The sequence below is a fragment of the Lipotes vexillifer genome, unplaced genomic scaffold, assembly GCF_000442215.2.
Source record: "Lipotes vexillifer unplaced genomic scaffold, Lipotes_vexillifer_v1.1 scaffold274, whole genome shotgun sequence".
NCBI classification, from domain to species: Eukaryota; Metazoa; Chordata; class Mammalia; order Artiodactyla; family Lipotidae; genus Lipotes; species Lipotes vexillifer.
In genome coordinates, this window is record NW_006777033.1 from 214,311 (window position 1) to 220,515 (window position 6,205).

Below are 6,205 nucleotides of genomic sequence, written 5' to 3' on the forward strand. Positions count from 1 at the left end.
TAGGCCCCCCACCCCCTCCCCACAACTGCCACCTCCGCTCCACCAAGGCCAACACCTAGAGGGGCCTCCCCGCGCTGTCCTTCCCTCTCTCTTCTTGCTCTCCCGCCACCTCCCCCCCGCCGCCGCCCGCGGACAGCCTCACACCTCGCGCAGCCAACGCCGCTCCCGACCCCTCAAACCTTCACGCCGACACGGGCACCCCCCCCTCCCCTCCCCAGACCCCGGCGCCGAGCCCAGAGGACGCTGTTACCTTCTGCGACACCAGAGGTGCCCCTGGCCTGGGGGTGCCGCTGCGCTCGATCCCGGGAAGAGGTTTTCGGTACTTTGAATAATCCCCTTTTGCCGCTTTTCCCTCCCCCACAACCAGTCTCAGTCCCAAAATGGCGCCGACCCGATCCGCAATGTTCTGGGCCAAGTCTCGCGAGATCGTGGAAGGTGGCGAGGCGGGGAAGGAACTAGAGGAACTGAGGAGACGGGAGGGGAAAGGCGGGGCGAGGAGAAGGAGGAGGGAGATAGGGTGTGGAAGAATCGGTGCGAACGAACCTACTGGGCGGGGCAGCAGGAGGAGCGCCTCCACCAAAGAACCTTCTGGCCCAAGTATCAGCTCACGCCCCGGCCAAAGAAGCTCCGCCCTCTACGTCGGGCGGCTGGGGGGAGGGGAGGAGGGCGTGGTTATTCCTAGGGGCGGGGCTTCGAGGAGGTCCCGGAGGCAGGGGCGCGCAGGGGGCGGTGGCTCCGCGCGGTGACGTCAGGAGCAGCTGGAGTTGGGGATTACCCCCTGCTGCTGACGTGAGGACGGTGAACAATCGGGAAGGTTCGGTGGAAGGGGGAATTCCCCGCTGCTCCCTGAGGAGCCCCTCCTCCCTCCCTTCCCCCAATCCGGGGCCAGCCCGGAGCCCGGGATGGTGGGGCCGCCGCGGGTGGGGGCCAGAGGGGAACGCTGCTTCGGGAGGCGGCCGAGCGCGCTCGATTGGCTCGCGCCGCGGCGTCTTCCACTGCTAGATGTTCGGAGGTGCCGCGGCCCGCGCGATGCGCGGAGTACCGCGCTGGGGCCTGGGCGGCTGCGAGATCACATGCTCGCCTGTACCCTGCCCCTCCGCGGGCGGAGCAGGGCTAATCGGGCGCCCTGAAGCAGTGGATCCACTACCGTGTGCAAATATTAGAGGGTGTCGGACGTAAATAATATACGTATGGGAGGCTGGTGACTGAAGAGGCGAGACTCGCTCTTTGGAAACGAAGCCCAGATTCTCAAGGGATAAAAATGGCTACTGGATATAATCGTGCTAATTATCGTTTCTGTCTTTATTAAATCTACAGCAGGGGAGAATTATTTCAAGTGTCTCGGTCCCACACAGCTCGGATGATTTTGTGTAGAATTCTGTGGGCGTCACCATTTTCTAGTTGCGATACCTTTTCGCGTTGTAACTGAAGGCTCACTTTGAAACCTGTGAAATTAGCCTTCCAAGAGGAAGAAAAGTAACAATGTTTGTTTACGGATTATGTGGGGGGAAGGTGTCTTAACGAGGGAAAATCCAGAGGATATAAAGTACTTGGCTCTTCGCCCTCCTCCAAGCCACAAAGACTTCATACACGGAAACTTTATGGTTCTTTTATATGCATTATGGGGTTTGTAGTTTAATGGACTGCTTCTAAAAGCTCCCTGAAAGAATATTTGAATGTAAACTCACCAAAAATTACACCTCCCAATCTTTTAGTCTTCGTAGGGGAGATGGACACTTGGCAGTTAATAATGCCTCGCTGGGTGCAAAGAAATTAACACTTGCTAGGTTCCTGGTCTGTGCCAAGCACTTAATCCTTATTCCAGTCTCTGAAGTGGGTGTTACTTTCCCCATTTTGTAGATGAGGAAACTGGTTCAGGTTACACAACATGGAAGTTGGGTGCCACAACTTGCCTGTACCAGACTTTATCTCAAGTCCGTTTGGGTCTTAATTCACCTTCTTTCCACCACACCACATTGCTTCTGTAGAAGTAACTTATGTATTGGGACAAGACCTGCTTCTCCTTCTGTTTCTTAGCATGATGTCAATTCAATGAACAAAGGAAAAGTATTGATAATTTAAAAACACTAATTGTGCCTTTCCTATGGCGAAAGACATTGTAAAGTTGAAAACCAAATAATGAGGTAGAGAAACAGTTGTAACATGGATGACAAAAAGGTTAATATTTAATTATAGACACTTGGCTGCTATCCTTAATATCTAATAATGTTTAATTTACATAGTAAATATATCAAGAGCTCTTAGAAATTAAGGAACAGATAACCATACTGACTCTTAAAAAGTCAAAGGACATGAACAAGCTAATCATGTATGTGTCAGTAATTATATGGAAAGATGCTCTACCTCACTAAAATCAGAAAAAACGAAAATAAAACTAATAGTGACGTACTACTTTCTCCTAGCAGATCGGCAAAGATTTAAGAGTAAAACCTAGATGAAGGTATAAGGAATAGGCATTTGCATTAACCCGTATCAGCTGCTCTTGTACATCTTAGAATTTTTATTTGTAAAAAATAGGAAAGGTGTCCAATAATTTATAAAGATACTCATTGATAAGTTGCTTAAAAGTACAAAAAAAAATGGAAACAACCCAAATGCATATAAATACAGTGAGTAAATAATGGTACATCCATAGATGGAATATGAAGCCGTTAAAAATGAGGATATAGGGCTTCCCTGGTGGCGCAGTGGTTGAGAGTCCACCTGCCGATGCAGGGCACACGGGTTCGTGCCGCTGTCCGGGAAGATCCCACATGCCGCGGAGGGGCTGGGCCCGTGAGCCATGGCCGCTGAGCCTGCGCGTCCGGAGCCTGTGCTCCGCAACGGGAGAGGCCACAGCAGTGAGAGGCCCGCGTACCGCAAAAAAAAAAAAAAAAAAAAAAAAAAAAAAGAAGAGGTAGATTATAGGACTGTCCATTTTTTGTCATCTAAAAAAAGTATATATCAAAGGATAAAGTCTGACTGAATAGATACCAAAATGTTACCAATGCTTATTTCCAGGTAGCAGAATAATAGAGGATCTTTATTCTTCATACCTGTTAAGGGCCTATGTTACTTTTCTAATCATTAGGAAAAAGCTAACTAAAAAATTAAATACAAGAACTTGTCTCCAACCAGTAACATGTTCTCCATTATTTTATTCATTTAGTGAAATCTAAACAAAGGATTTATCACATAGTAGAGTATTTTAATTTATTAATGAACATACATTATAGTAGTTTGAAAGAACACTTTTTAAACCAAGCCCTATATAAGAAATATTGAATAAGTTTGGTAATTCTTTCAATGATTTTATAAATATTAGTCACAAAGAGATTAAGTAGCTTGCTCCAAAATAATGTTAGCCCAAGTATATATGATGTGTAAATGAAGGTATTCATTTCCAACTTATTTGTAATAGTGAAAACCAGAGAACCTAAATGTCTACCGACCGAGTACTGGTTAAAAAACTAAGGTACATCCATATAGTAGAATGCTGTACAGCTGTTAAGAATAAGGTAGGCCAACATATGCAAAGATGTTCAATATGTTAAGAGATAAAAGTATGTGGAAAAACAGTATATATAGCATCAGAATCTATTACTTTTTCAAAGTAGGTATATTTATATAGAAGTAACTAAAGAATAACTTTAATATCATTAAATCAGGATTTTTTTTGTTTTCTTCACAGCTGTACTATTTGAATATACTATTTTATAATAACTTAATATTTAAAACTTTATTGCCCCAAAATCTGCAGCAATTGGGGAGCAAAATAAAATATTTCTGTAGGAAACCATGTAACTATATCCAGTGTTCCTTTTCTGTGTTCCCATTGTACAACCCTGTCCTTACCTCTATGATTATCTACCCATTTTTACCTCTACCTTGATCCTGGAAAGTGTCCAGGAGCTTCCTTATCATCCCCCACACTTATTATACTAGTTTATAGTTGCTGATTTTCTTACTTGTCTCTACCATGGAACTCAAAGATCCCTGAAAGCAACAACTATGTCTTATTCATACTTATTCATAGCAACTAGTATAGTTTCAGCCACAGCATAAATATTTGTTAAATGCATGCCTTCCCCACCTTTAGTCTTTGTTTTAGCCACACACTACTCGCAGTTCTCAGAATTTCCCTTGTTCTTGAAAATTCTGTGCAGATATTATTCCCTTTTACTAGATTACCATTCTCCTCTCCACTCTCTACTTTGCAAATTCTTATTTCTCATCCCTAGAGACCCTGTTCAAATGGCACTGAGGTAAATAACAATCAGATAAAGGTTGGAATGTCCTTCTCTGGACTCTCACATGGATTTACAGTCACTTTTATCACTTTGTGTCCCCCCCTTTCTAGACGGTGAGACTGTGGTCAGGGACAGTGTTCCATTCATCCCCTGCCCCTAAATCAACGCTCAGCTCATAGAACATCCTCAGTGAATATGACTGGCTGGGTGGTTGAATGAAGGGTCCAGAACCCACTCAGCTCCGTTCCTATGCACCAGCACAACACTGACCAGTCTCTGAGGTCACTGCTGAGGCACAGAGGTCCTCTCATATTCTCTGTTTACTGCCAATTGTGGTCCTACTATTGCACTCTGGTGGTTCACAGACAATCCGAGTTAAGGCTCAAATATCTCGCTTGAAGAAAATCAGAGACTCACACAGGTTTTCTCCTTGCTATCATCAAAAATATTTGCATGCTTCTCTTTTTTCTTGGCAAGTTTCAAAACTTTGTGCTGATTTGATTAATGGGTCCCTCTCCTCAATGGGTTTGATAAGTGGAGAGCTCATTCCCGTTTTGTTCATTGCTGTGTCCCCAGCACCTGGCACGATGCTGGGCACAGAATAGACACGCCATAAATATTTCCTGGATGAATGAAGGATTGGCTAATGAAAATAAAAACATTTTGAAGAGAAATGTTTCAGGAACAACCCTGCTCTACAAGAAATAAAAAGGTTTTTTTTCAAGTTATGTAACAAATGAAAAAATGATAGAGTATAATTCTAACTTTGAAAAGATCTTAATCTTGTTTTGTCCTTAATCTTGACGACATTTAAAGATAAATTTGATTGATAAATTTGGGGTTCATTAATAAAAATTTTTAATTACAGAAGTTGTACACATAGAAACTTTGACAGACACAGAAGAGTATAAACAAATGAAAATTACCTATAATCCACCACCCAGAAATAACGGCTCTTAAATATTAATGTATTCCTTTTAAGTATTTGTTCTTTGTGTATCTTTGTATTATAGTGTATACAAAGCTTTATATCCAGGACTTCCCTGGTGATCCAGTGGTAAAGAATCCGCCTCCCAATGCAGGGGACGCGGGTTAGATCCCTGGTCAGGGAACTGAGCCCTGTGCACGACAGCTACTGAGCTTGCACACCTCAACTAGAGAGCCTGTGTGCCGCAAGATAGAGCCCCCGTGCCCCGGAGCCTGCAGGCCACAACTAGAGAAGAGAAAACCCTCACGCCACAACTAGAGAGAAGTCCGCGCACCGCAACAAAGATCCCCCGTGCCGCAACTAAGACCCAGTGCAACCAAAAATAGAATAAAATAAATAAATAAATCTTAAAAAAAAGAAAACACATTTATTTTAAAAAATTTTTAATAAACCTTTATATCCATGTTTTTAATCCATGTGTTCAAAATTTCCCATATTTAAAAACTTATTCCTTTTGTCTATGTTCCATTTTAAGGATTAACATAACATTTGATTTCTAAATTTAAAAATTTTGTACTAGTCTTTATGATCTCTTTATTTTAACACAGTAAGGATGGTTACTATTTTTGAGCCACTTTTCTAACCTGCCTTCCACTAGAAAAGGTTCCTGATTCTATTATTTCACTCAATTTAATTCATGATTATAAATTTAAATTTACCATGCATTTTCTCCTTTTGATGAGTTTTTCAATTGTACATAGAATTAATTACTGGAGAATTGACCACTTACTCCTTAATCAAAGCCGATAAGTGGGTTGACAATTATTCCTCCCGTTATGGGTGGCCCATTTTTCCTAAATGGCACTTCCACGTCTGTATTCCTCCCTCTGTCCTAGAAGGTATGGAGGAACACGATTAGCATGAACACAATTATCAACAAAATTTTTAAATGTTCTCTCCAATATGTGACTTCCAAATCACAGAATTTTCTTGCATGGCATCTATAATTTTAAAGCTACAGCAGGAA